The sequence below is a fragment of the Taudactylus pleione genome, unplaced genomic scaffold (assembly GCF_031769625.1).
Source record: "Taudactylus pleione unplaced genomic scaffold, aTauple2 ptg000202l, whole genome shotgun sequence".
NCBI classification, from domain to species: Eukaryota; Metazoa; Chordata; class Amphibia; order Anura; family Myobatrachidae; genus Taudactylus; species Taudactylus pleione.
Genome location: NW_028284604.1, coordinates 14,668,483 through 14,683,462, shown reverse-complemented (window position 1 = coordinate 14,683,462; position 14,980 = coordinate 14,668,483).

The following is a 14,980-nucleotide window of genomic DNA, read 5'->3' as shown; positions in this document are numbered from 1 at the left end:
TAAACTGAACAATAGACCTACACAATGGCCATCTGCAAAGACATTTCAATATGTCATTTAAAATAAAAAAAGCAATTGAGTTTCTAAATTATAATTTACACTTTTAAGCCATTTTTCTAATTTTGCTAATTAATTAAATTTACTCAGATTAAAAACGTAGAACATCCAAGCAATAGTATGGAATAACGTTTACAGTCTATGACAAGATATAATTAAAACCTGGCAATAATAACCTTACAAATGCAAGAAGTGAAACATCTAAATATTTAATGTACCACAACTATCGCTATAAAACAATTTTACATGGTTATTATTAGAGATGTGCAGGCTCGGATTAGTTCGGATTTTTCCTTCCAAATTTCATGTCTCATAAAATGACAAAACATCATCTTTCATGAACAAACATCATCCATGAAAGATGATTTGTCCATGAAAGATGACATTTTGCCTCTTTCTGAGACCCAAAATTTGGCAGGAAAAATCTTAAATTGGTGGGAATATCTGAACTAATCCGAGCCTGCACATCTCTAGTTATTATACAAATCAGTATCTTTTACACCACTGTATTTTAAGTTACTCTTATTAAAAAAATTGGATGGTTCTCAAAATTTGGTATGTACAGATATGTCCTTTTGCATCTTTGCCACGCTTACCCACGAACTGGCATGCACACTGTGTTCGCACCCATGACTCCAAAGGATTGCATGGTGCGATCGCAGCACATGGCATGGCATACCGTGATTCACGTGGCCATGGCTAATTGCATGGCGCGATGCGTACGCATGTTTGCAGCGCGACTGGAAAAGATGCACGAGGACACATCTGTAATCTGTAGAATTGTCTATTAGAAATAAAACATACAGATGTGTCTTCATACATCAACACTCAAAGCGCCATGTGAGAAAGTCACACTGAGCTGTGTAGCATCTTTTTCTTTAAATTTGGGTCTTTGTCGTACTGATGATACAGCAAAACACTACTGAATCTGTACCAGTGACGCCAGGCTGCGACTTTAACCACACAGGAATTAGTTTTAAATATGTACAATGTAGCAGATGAAGCGCAATGGAACTTGGCATGAAAAAAAGCCATGGATGCTGCATTGTAACACTTCGTATATAGATTCAGACTCATTCGCACACACAGTTGTATAAATGAAGCATATCAAATTAATCAGTGCAGCCTCATTAAGTGGTTTTGTCGCATCGAATTGCGCCTAAGCCGCACATTCTAGCAAAAAATAAGTAAAAAAAATGCTCGGTGCAAGCCGAGTGGTAGAGGACCTAATGCGCTCAGAAAGGCTCTTTGACGTGACTGTGGCAATAGTGTATGCGGATACATCTGTAGGTCCTATTGAAATACATGTATTTTAAAGTCTACTTAATAACCATTGTGTATATTATAAAATTGTATATCTTTAGAGAAACAATTATCATTGATCACACATTAACTATTTTGCATTGATTTTCCTTGTTCCTATGGTATACATGAATTGCACATAAGTGTTCATGGAAGTGTCTGCCAAGTGATCTTGTAGTTTACATTTTTTTCTCTCTCATCTCCCAAACATTTGTTCAATGAGCCTCTTTAATTTAAAAGTTGTCTATCTCAGACCTAACAGAAATCTAATACATGGGGCTATTATATTTATAAAACCATGCTTAGAATTTATCTGAATGACCATGTTCTCAGGTAGTTATCATGCCATGTATATCCTAGTTGCTTTAAATGTACAGTTGCTAATAATATTGTCTGAGCATTTCCAAGTCATTGACAAAATGGGACTTGGCATGCTGGCAGCAGTGGGAGATGGCTACAAGCTATGTATTATATTCTCTCATAATTATTCTCCAACAAATTCAGTTCAAGTCAGTGGGAAATTACATGTTATTGCACTGGAATGTCATTACGACAAGGATAAAGTGGTTTAGAAGATGTGCTGGAATGCTATCACAGCACAGCAGGTGGACATTATGAGCACAGTTGTAATTTCTGTCAATTATCATTGCTGCTGTCTCTGGTCCATCTCTGTTGCGTCCTTGGTGACCGCTGAACATCATGGGGTACAAACATCTTGGCTTTGTTTCAAGCAGCAAGAATACTTCAGACTGATAGAAACTGCATTAGTACATGAACAGCAAGAAAACAAAAACCTTTTCTAGAACCAGGAGATGAAGGAGGTTCCATTTGGATTAATAGTGAAGGACCGTTATGATTGACATTAGATAGCTGTTTTAAGATTTCTATAGTGACTGGTTCATGATTCATGTCTCCACTATCTGCTGTCTCCTCTCATTCCAACAATGATGCACCACTTCAGTAGTTGGACAAAAATGCCAGTCCCAAATGCCTACAAGCATGTCTCTGTTAGCAGCAGATTATCAACTGACAATAGCCATATGCCAGGACTGCGACTATTTCAGTACATAAAGATAGACTACTTTTGCCAAGGTTCCATTGTGGTCATTGGAGGAGCTATCCTGCTTGCTGACATGCTTCTCATTTAGGGGATAGAGTGTTAAAGTGATCATCTGTTTCCAAGGTGTCGTCAGGTTGTGGGATTCATAGATTGCTCATTATTTCAAACGTGATTCCATGAAACTTCCTATCGATCACAGACCTCTAGTATAAAGCCTGTTACTAACTGTGTCTCAGTGTCTGTGCAACGTTGCTTTCAGGTCTTTTCTTGGACTCCTGACAGATCCCCGCTGTGCCTATGGATTGCTGTGGACTTTGTTATATTCCAGATGAACTTCTGATGCCAGTTATCCACAGCACTACAGAGCCCAGCATTCCTATTGTCTAAGTATTGCTTTTTGCTCCATCATTGTACTTTCATAATTTTGCTGCACTTTACCTGTTGTATTTTCGTTCCTGTGGATATTGAACTCCTCCTTGTTACAGTTGTCAACTGCACCATTACAGTGTCATCTTCACATCACGGGGCTCAACCCCGCTCTGAACCCTAGCCACACCACGGGGCTCAACCCTGCTACAATCTTCTCCGCATCACGGGGCTCAACCCAGCTCCAAACCCTAGCCACACCATGGGGCTCAACCCTGCTACAATCTTCTCTGCATCACGGGGCTCAACCCCACTCCGTACTCTAGCTACACCACAGGGCTCAACCCTGCTACAATCTTCTCCGCATCACGGGGCTCAACTCCGCTCCTAACCCTAGCTACACCACAGGGCTCAACCCTGCTACAATCTTCTCCACATCCCGGGGCTCAACCCTGCTACAATCTTCTCTGCATCATGGAGCTCAACCCCGCTCTGAACTCTAGCCACGACGCAGGGCTCAACCCTGTTCTGGAATCTCATCGTCTTACAGGGCTTAACCCTGCTCCAACTTCACTACTCCACAAGGCTCAAGTTTGCTTCATCTCTCACTGCACTACAGGGCTCAGCCCTGTCCCGGAACTATATTATTCTGCAGGGCCTGCTCTGCTCTGGATTTCCATTACTACAGGGTTCTACCATGGCAAAGGTCCTCAGTGTCATCCTGAGGTGTTGGCCTCATTCTGGACACGGGGTTCCCTACCACATTAGTTCTTATATGCTAAAGACTGCTTATATATATTTGGGGATTCTCTCCTATACATATTATTGCATATTTGAATCTCTGTGCTGTTTGAGACTTTATATGAGACCTTGCTGATTATATTTCTTTTGTGAATAAATTCTATTTTACTTTTATCCTGTGCTACTGAGTTTCATGGAAAGGTCATTCCTAAGACCACCCCAGTTTATTGTGCCTAGTAGGCCTGCCTCCCTCCTGGAGTCTCAAGTGTCGGCAGACGTGACACCATATGCTTGTTATTATGCTACCTTATGTATTAAGTGTTCCCCTTACCTCTTAGATTGTAAACTCAGTTGGTCAAGGCCATATTTTCCTTCAGTTTCATATCTTTTATTGCCATTTGTTAATGTCACAGCTGGTACATTCCATGCTAATTTGTTCTATTTTGTGTATTGCTGACTGTAGGGCACTGAGGAATCTGTGGCACTTTAAATGATGACGATGATAACTTCAAAGAGATAAAGTAGCTGAAACAATTACTAATGAGACCTTGCAAATGCATTTACCCCAATACATATCACTTTATTATTTACTGAGCAATATACATTATACTGTATTTAGAGAAGAGAAGTTCAGTTTTGCTGAAAACTGAACACACCCAAATTTTGGGGTTCTGAGACGAACCAAGTCCTGGCTCAGATCACTTTGGGATTCTGAGTAGAATCGAGTCCTGACTTGGGTCTTCTCGGAAGTTCGGAACTAAAAACTGAATCTCAGAAGTTCGGGACTAAAAACCAAATCTCATGTATTTTGGAATGCATTTAAGACCCTCCCTCATGATTTCTGGTGCTATGAGGCATTCAAAATTGAATGGATATTACTGTAAATTAATGTTATTGATGTTAACATTACTATAGGAACAAAAACTGGTCAAATTACATGAATTTTTAAAGAAATCCGAAACCAAAATTAAAGGCTAACCAAAACATTTGTAGGTGGTTTTGCCAAAAACAAAACTTAACAATGATTTAGAACCAAAAATAAAACACGGGGGTCTGTGCACATCTCTAATTACAATGAAGCAATACTGATGTAAACAAATTTAAAACTTGCGACAAACATTCAGAATATCTGGAGACAAACAGAAAGATGTCTGTTTATTACTCAGCTTTCCTTGTACTCCCGGGTCCATAGCTTCTCATGTTTCCATCACCACAGGAAGCACACAGAAGTGGCTTACACCACATTCCCAACCTTCAGTAGCTCTCATGTGTACTCAGGCAACATCCTAACACAACAAATTGTACTATTTGGCAGAAGACTTTCTACCTGTCCAGATCAGTCTCTTATTAGATTGTTTTGTCTTTGATTGTATTGGACAAGTTTTAACCTGGGTACCTATATGGTTCTAAATGATTGCCAATTGCTATAAAATGTGTTATTGTTATAATCTTTACTCTTTAGGGAATTAGTGCTGCACCCTGTCTGCAGTATCAGAGAATAAGCGACCATAAAGATGGACTCTCGGTTATAGCATTTTCTAATCTGGGGTATATTGCTTTATCCATTGATTTCTAGTACAAATGTTTTTATAATGCATTGTTTATAATTGCTCTGTTGGTATCCAGGAATTTTGATTTCAGCAGGATTTCATTAATATACAGTAACAAAAGTGGTCCAAAGATCTATTATAGCAGATGGCCAGAAAGTCCATTTCAAGTTTTAGAATGTATCGATTTTCTGCCACCATTTTACTTCCCATAACTGTGCCTGTTGAATAGCATAAATGTCCTAATGTCCACTTAGTATGTGCATACACCCATCAGCCATGACATTAAAACCAATGACAGGTGAAGTGAATAACATTAATTATATAATTACAATGGCACTTTTCAAGAGTTGGGATATATTAGGCAACAAGTGAAGAGTCAATTCTTTAAACTGACGTGTTGGAAGCAGGAAGTATGGGTAAGCGTAAGGATCTGAGTGACAGACAAGGGAACAATTATGATGGCTAGATGACTGGGTCAGAACATCTCCAAAACAGCAGGTCTTATGGGGTGTTCCTGTTTTGCAGTGGTAAGTACCTACCAAAGTAGTCCAAAAAAGGAAAACCAGTGAATCTGTGACAGGTTCATGGGTGCCCAAGGCTCAGAGATGCACGTGGAGAGCTAAGACTGGTCCAATCCTACCGTAGAGCTACTATAGCACTAATTGCTGAAAAAGTGAATGCTGGCTATGACAGAAAGGTTGTAGCGACAAAAAAGGGAAAAAGTATATGCTCTAGCTGGGGCACTCTTGTCAATAAAATTAGTTAACTTAACATTTAATTATACATATTAAAATATATATAGCCAGACAAGACTTAAAACATAAACAAACACAAAACACATATAACAATGATAAAAAGTAACAATCACATCATAATATAATGGACAGTATCTCCTCTTTTGAAGTTAGTGTATCAAATATAGCAACTGCTAATCACTGGATATTAAAAAGGTATTGATAACAGATTAATAAGTGTACATGTGTAATGCATTTCACATTCCTGTGTATCTACATTATAACAATCACTGATACAGGTGAAATATTAGTAAGATCAGTATACATTGAAAATAAAAATAATTACCAGCTGGTCTCCAAATACAATGTGATAAATCAAACATTAGGTATAATACTGCTCATCAGATTCCCACATTCATTAAGGCTTGTGTGACACTATTTGAACCTCATCACACAGCAAGATAAGTCATGTATTAACTGTGCTGTTTAAAAAAGGATGAGTAGTAATGTCAGAAATAATTAAATTTAAACATATAATTGTCATTAAAAAAAAAATATATATATATGTGGCTTCCTTTTCAGGCAGAGTGCCGTGCTACATGACATCATACTCCGTGCGACACTCTGTAGGTGGAGGAAGCCAAAACTGTAATGGTTCACAATGAGACTAAGTCTCTTTATTTAAGGTGAGCACTTACACTATTTGTATTACTGCACCCTGATGACAAGGCTTGTGTGGCCTTGAAACGGTCAATAAAGAATCTTTATTTGTTAATGAAGCCCGTGGGAGTGCCGCCTGATCCGTTTTTATGGACACTGGATTACTGCATGATTGTAAGGAAGGCACCCCGGTACTTTACTGATTGAGCTGAGAGTTCCCCTCTACAAGTTTTTATTTATATATACTGTATATATATATATATATATATATATATATATATATATTAGGGATGTGCAGGCTCGGATAGGTTCGAGTTTGCACGTGGAGTTCGGATTTTTCCCTCCAAAAAAACAGAACTCAGAAAGAGGCAAAACGTCATCTTGCATGGACGAACATCATCATTCCTGGACTTTTGTCCAGGAATGATGATGTTCGTCCATGCAAGATGACGTTTTGCCTCTTTCGGAGTTCCGTTTTTTTTGAGGGAATAATCCAAACTCCACGTGCAAACTCGAACCTATCCGTGCCTGCACATCCCTAATATATAAATATATAAATATATATAAATATATAAATATAAATATATATATATATATATATATCTATCTATCTATATCTCTATAGTGGAAGGATCAGGGTGGCACTCCAGGATTTCAACAATAACACAGCAGGCTGTATAAGCAACATTTCGGTTTTATTTAAAAACCGTCATCAGGCTTCAAAAAAGTGTACATAAACTCTAACCTTATAAACCGACTATCACCCATCTGCACCGACCAGCACAGCTGTTGCCCACTGCCAGGCCCGCACCTTATGATGTCATACGCGGGACGGTGCCCACCGCCGACAACAGCCGAACAGCCAGCCGGCATCTCCATGGAAACCATCACAACATGGCACACAGAGATGGCTGTGTAGCAGTGCCTGACAGCGCCGCAGACTAAATAACTCATGATGTGTAGTGAATACATGTGACAATAACAAAATAACAGTGGCAATACATCAACAAACACCTACAAAAAACACAGGCATATTATAGCCAATCTATATAGAAAGGGTTGTCACCCAGGACTTACCACTTGACTGAACTATATTTGGGACACAAGCTATGACTCCAACGGAGTAATCTGTGGGAAATAAAATATCTGTTCAGAGTGTAGAAAATATACTATAGAACAAAGTCATCTATAGATTCTGCCAACATACTGATAATAATTAAAGAATATATACTGTGGTGTATAACCAGAGCAACCCATTCTTCTCATGACTAAGGACATCAATAAAGTATATAGCTGGAAACAATATCATAAGCAGCAAGTGAGGGAGAGAGACTCATTGAAGCCAAACGGAGACACGGTGTTGAGTCTAAAAATCCACTTGTACTGTGTATATGTATATGTATATATATATATATATATATATATATATATACAAAATGGGAATATTGCAGGTAAGGTTGAGTGAGTATATGCAGTAAGTGAAATAAAAGTGTGTAAAAGATCCAAACCACTAGTACACAACTTCTGCTGCCCCCCATGTGTCCTTTGTAGACAGTGAATGAAGGATGAGAAAGTCTACAGCACCAGGCTAGCAGTATGTTAAAGGTAAAGCCTGCATCTGCTTTCAACCTGGGTATACGATATCTGATGGAAGAAATCCTCTAGGGTATTGAGAGTATACTAAAACAAAGGAAGAAAAATACCTGCAATTAAACCAGTGAGGTCAGTGAGGCTGAAACCAGAAAAAAATTCTAGGTGGTCACAGAGTGCTCAATCCGGATCCCCTGTATGTCTGAAGCACATTTTGCCACAACTGGCTTGGTCACCCTGTGACTAGGTTTTTCCCAAAATACACTTCTTAGGAGGTGTATCTTTTGCAGGTTCATGAGGCCTGGTGTAAAAATACATAGTAATGATGATGACGATAATGACACTAGCAGCACTAAGAGTTTCAGATTTACTGTTTTCATATTGACCCCTCCAGCAGATAGTACTGTCTTTATTACATTATTTCTATTTGGGGCCATCTATTCCAATTTCTTTTTAGTCTATTGCAGGAAAGAAGATTCCCATTGGATTTTTAAAGCATTAACAAATGGATGAGAGATTGTCTGTATTTTGTCACATTAAAAACGAAAGTGGGACTTTTACATCTTAATCACATTGTCCAGACACTCTTTTGTGTATTACATGTCATTACACTCTATTGTGTTTCCTAATAAGGTAATGTACTTTTGCATTTACCCTCAATACCTTGGAGCATAAGCATACACTATTCATACGGTGGATGTATATCAACAAGAGATGTGTGCAGACCAACTCACCTTGGCTTTGGTTCTAATTTATCATTGTGTTTTGGTTTTGCCAAAACCACCCGCATGTGTTTTGGTTTTGGATCTGGATATTTGAAAAAAATTATAAAACAGCTAAAATCATGTAATCTGGGCCTGTTTTTGTTCCTACAGTATTATTAACCTCAATAACATTAATTTCCAGTCCATTTTGGCTAGCTCACAATATTGTTTACCAATATTGGCCAAAGGCTGGCTGGTTTAACTAAGCAATAGAGTAACGGCACAAATACACGTCAGTTTAAAAGAATATAACACATTTATGAAAAAATTGTGGCACAGCAGTAGCAGACAGAATGGCAGTTTAGTAAACTATACAACCCCATAGATTTAAGGGTTTCATTAATCAAAAACTAGATCAGGCCTGAGGGCAATACAGGGAAAAGGTAAAGTATGTATGACTGTGTAGTGGAAGAGAGGTAAACAAGTGTTTCATCAATCCATTAATTAATGAATTGATTAAGAAAATTTGAGATGTGGCCTTGTTTTGCAGCAACTGACAAAAGGCCGTAAAAGATTACAATTTATTTACACTTTTGTGGCTACAGTGCTTGGTTTGTTTGGGCCCCACCAAAAACAAGCTACCAATGGCCTTAAGGCAGTTAACAGCATTGTTAATAATCTCTACACTGGGAAGATGTCATTATCATCCTTATTCTTCTCACCTTCATCAGTGTTAACATCAACATCATCACACAAAATTAGCTCATCCATACTGGATCCACAGTTATAGAAATCACTGTATTTTGTTGCATTTGGCTGCAAAGGTCTTCCTCAAAAAATTTGTAGTTCATTTTTATAAACCTACATTTTTCCACATTTTGAGGTAGTAACCTCCTACACCGATTGCTCACTATCTTCCCTGTCTGAGGTACACAATCTTTTCAAGTACACACTGGAGAGTGGGCAGCTTAAGTATACTTTGTACAAGGGGCTCCAAATTGCCTATTTTACCTACCAGTAATCAAAAGGACTATGTGACATGCTAATTTGTACATTGTCATTAAAATAATCCTCCACCATTCTAATGATGATTAGTGTATCAGATTAAGTGGTCTATTTACTAAGCAGTGTTAGGAGACAGAGTGAAAAGTGATAAGGTGCCAGCCAATCAGCTCCCAACTGTCAGCTCACAGGCTGTGTTTGAAAAAGAACAGTTGGGAGCTGATTGGCTGGCACCTTATCACAGACTTATCACTTTTCACTCTGTCTCCTAACACTGCTTAGTAAATAGACCCCTTAATCATAGTAGAGGTGTCAATGTTTGTGGACAATGCCTGTAAACCAGACCAGATGTCAAAATGGTGTTTCACTTTTTTGCTCTGAGTTGACTCATCATCCTCACCCAGGTCTCTTGGAAAAGGTTTTGTTTTCCTGGCATAAGCATTTGCAGGAGGAACTGATGAGATGTTGTTGTGTCATGTGCCATTTGAGCTGACAACAAGCAGGCAAGGAGCACTTTGCATCTCTTAAGATCTGTGTCAGTTGGAAAGAAAGACATTATGTACAACTTAAACTTAGTATCAAGCATGGTTGCCAAAATGTGGGGATCCAATTGCAAGATGTTGACAACTCTTTGATCCTGGCGAAGTGAATAAAGAACTTGATCTACAAGTCCAACATACTAAGTGGAATCACTTCATTTTAACTCCTCTTTCAATTTCTCTAACTGCTTTTCCATTAGTTTTATAAAAAGAATCACCTGACTCAAGCTGGCAGTGTCTGAACTCACTTCTTTAGATACTACTTTAAATGGTTTCAGTAGCTTACATAAAACAGAGAGTATTCTCCAGTGTGCTGGACTAAGGTACATTCCCCATCCTCTCCTTATGTCATGGCTTGTTGTGTAGGATTGGATGGCTTGTTGCTGTTCCTCCATTCGCTCAAGCACATAAAGGGTGGAATTCCACCTTGTCACTACCTATTGCTTCAGTTGGTTGCATGGCCTATTGCCTGTCTAACATCTGGTGTCAATCTAGACATTGTCTATCTTATTACTGATTATATATCTTATACCACACCCAGGACACAGGAACTCAAATAATTGTCTTAAAACACATGCATTGATGGTGGATATTGAACGCAGATCTAATGCTAGCAAAGCCATTATGACTTCAGTGATCCGCTGTGCGACTGAGTGGCAGCTTTCATACTTGCTTCCTTTTGTAAAAAATTGTTTCACATTCAATTGTTGTTTGTAACTAGTCATCTTGGTCCCCTTATGGGATAAAGATCTACCTCTGATCATTTATGAAGATATTGATGATGAAGGTGTTGGCAGTGAAGATTGCATTTGCGTTAACTATGCATGATGGTGGCAGCTGATGCTGGACTGCTTGTTATTATTTTATTACAGGATTTTTGAGATTTTCCCAAATAATATGCATGAACATGTGTGGTGTGGCCCCTCCCTAGGCCCAGTGGCCCGTATACCCTGCACAGCCTTTACCCATTATAGATATGTCCCTGCACGGCACCTACAGAATGTTAGTGCCTGAACCAGAACACACACAAGGGCTATTATTTTTTTTAACACACTGCGACTCTCAACACTTCTAGTAATGGTGGCACCTATTGAATGTTATTTTTTAACGCATTGTTGCAGCCCACAGTCCACACTGCCTCTATGAGGTTTTAAGTTAAACAGTGCTTCTAAGTAGTTTTTATTTTAAATGACAGTGCCCACACAGCAACCCTTTTAGAAGCAAACACAATGCTTCTAATGGTGCTTTCATAATGACACAGTGCCCTGCCCCTGCCTTTACTGGATTGACAAACACAACACAGTGCTCCAATTCACTTTGACTAGTCCACTCCTCCTAACGGTGTTTAGTGCCTCTGAGTGCTGCAGCCCACAGTACCAAAATGACACAGTACCGTCTAAGTAAGTTATGAATGAAAGTAGCATATAACACAGTGCTTCCTACAACCTCTCCCTCAAATCTCCTGTGTGAAATGATCATGAGAGAGGCACTTTTTATATGCAATGCAAAACATACCAAATCCCACACCAGGAAGAATACATTTTGCCATGTTTTGGGATCAAAACATGGTGGGAACCACGAGCACTGGTTTGGTTTAATTCAGAACCTCTAATTTAAGAAACCGAACCGCACATCTCTAATATTGACATATGTGTGACTCAACATACAAACATTTGGTCGCAATTTTTAAAACAGAATTATTATGTGTATATTTGTAAACTAAGCTCCTGATTTAGAGGTGGACACAGTTGCATTCACAACTGCGATTTGGGATGCAAGAAAATATGGTAGATCTGCCGCCTGCGTACAAAAGTCGCAACATCGGGAACATCCGTTGCAGTCACAGTATTAAACTTCTGAGCAACCCTACCTTACTAGGGTTACTTCTCAGCATCCCTACTAAGGTCGTGGGGCCAGTCTAACTGTGAACAAATTTGCATTGGCTGACTAGGAGACCCCCAGAAAACAGTGGTGACATGCCTTCATTTTTGTAGCCCCCTCTCTCCCCATTATCTACCCCAAATGGTCATTACCTTTCACTCACTTGGTGAATAAATCCTCACTGCGTCTGACACTATATAATCACTGCCTGTGCGCAGTGCAGCTGGCAAAAATTTGCTACACTGCATCTGACAGTGACATTGCACCCACCACTGAATCAGGCCCTAGATCAAGAACTGAGTGTACTTCATAAATTATCGTTTGTGGTAGTAGCTGTCAATATTTTGAACAATAACAATGCACCTAACACAGAGGCATAATTAGAGCTTTGTGAGACCCATAGCAACATTTTGAAGTGGCCCTTTCTCCAATGCTCCATCGGAGTTGGATTGCCTAGTGCTGTCCAGGGAGCATGCTTAACTCTGCTTATCATTTCAATAATAATATAATTAATAATATTATTTTTATTCATATAGCGCTTTACTCAAAAAGGGCATAAAGCATTAACATTCTCAAATTTCATCTTCATCTTCAAATCTTCTTCCATCATAGTAATGACCCCATATTATAATATGTAACAGAAATAATTCATTATAGTAGTGCCTTAGTTAAGTTTAAGCCGCATAGTAGTGTTCTAGTTCCATTTTGTGCCCCATTGTAATACCTCCGGTGTAAAGTAAAGTAAACTCTGTTCTGGTCCCAGATTATAATAAGTAATAAGCCCATAGTAGTACCGTCTCTACAGTTTATAGTATGCACTCCCACTCCCTGTTTTTAGCATACCGATGCGAGTTGGGTGCACAGGACGTGGGCCTCCCAAGCTTCCAGGCCCCACAGCAATGTCACCCCTGAACCCACTATCGGCATGCCCCTGCCTAACATTATCTTAGATTTTTTTGTGGGTGATTTATGAGTGTTTTCACTGTAGAAGTTAGTTACAGAAGAGTTCATTTAGGTTACATTACTGTTCTATGTGAAAGTCAATTCTGTTAAAATTTGACTTTCTTTGTTTCTGGACAGTATAACACCTTTTTAATTAGAATTACACAAGGCAATATCAGTATTTTATGACACAATTGTTGAACTTACTGTATTACCTTTACAAATTGCTATGTGTAAACTTTCAGTGTCTGTGTGTTTAAGCATTTAAGTAAATTAATTCAATATCCTTATGAGCACTGTTAAGGTAAATGTGAAGTTTTCATTGATACATTTGCAGCTGCCAAAACAAACAGTTTCATCTGGAAGTGGGCTTAGCTGAAATAGAATCTGACTCATAAATGTGTTGCAGATCTCAGACATTTCTGAGGCTTTGTTGGTTGTCATAATAACTCAAAATGACTCAAAATGGTTTTACAAAGACTATAGTAGAAGCTAAGAGTAATATACAAATTGCAAAATATATGTTGCCATGTGCATGTACCTATCAATCTGCTAGCACATAACAAGGTGCACCCAACAATTGCCTCTAAAATTGAAATGTACTTTTGCGGTATTACTGTATGTGTACTTGAAAATGTGTCTGGTGGAAAATGTAAAAACAATTCATCGTGAAGTGTAGCCTGTTACATTTTTGATACTCAAGTTTAACATTGAAGAAAAGAAAACTATGTAAGAGTTATTTCACCCAGTAGAGAAAATACATCAGTAAAGACAGAAAGGCACCATCTTCCCCACATAAATATAATACAAATATCTTTTGAAAAAGTAAATAGCTTATTTTAAATTTGGGCATATTATAAGGGTCATGAATATGCCTAGTCTACATACATAAAAAAATAAAGTCATTCTACTACCTACAATAGTCATAACATACACACTTTTTCACCATCATATGCACATGCAGATCTATTGATGTGTGATTGATATTAATGTTATCTCATTGCTAAAAAAAAACCATGTAGATTGTTCTGCATTTTTGCATTTGGGTACAATATGAGGTACATAAACCTGCCTAGCCTGCATGCAGCAAAAAATTTAATTATCATTGTTCTGGTATTCTGTAGATCTGGCATGGGGCCGAGGGTATTAACTGAGGAGTTCAGGAAATGGGGAGACTTCAAGATACTGTACCACGACTGTTACAAGTCATGGTCATGACTTGTCTCCCTCTAGCAGTTTACCTTCAAATTTTGCCGTTGTTCCGGTAACCTCAGTAGCTAGGCCACAGGAGGTCATGTGTTATTCACAGCAGTGCGTGATTGGTTCATCCTCCTATTTGTACATGCTGGCCTTTTGTCGCCTCGCTGACTATAGCATTCCATTTGGTTCTCTTGACTTTGCTGCATGGTCAGTATTCTGTGCTTTCTTGCTATGTTGTGTCCTGGTTCCCCAGCGGTATTGCCTAGCCACCGATAATCAGCTGCTCAGCCACACTAGCAGCTTTTTGCTGCCTCCAGCTCACCAGCCATTACATTGGCTTCCCAGTCGCACCAGCAGCTGACGTGCTGTCACCTGCTCACCAGCCACTGAATCAGCTTCCCAGCCACACCAGCAGCTTCCGTGCTGTCACCGGCTCACCAGCCACTACATTGGCTTTCCAGCCACACCAGCAGCTTCCATGCTGCTACCAGCTCACCAACCACTGCGCCACACCAGCAGCTTCTGTGTTGCCATCGTCTCCAAAGCCACTCTATCAACTTCCCAGCCACACCAGCAGCATCCTTGCTGCCATTGGCTCTCAAAGCCACATATCAATTACACCAACTTGTGTACCGGCTCCCAAGCTACCCCA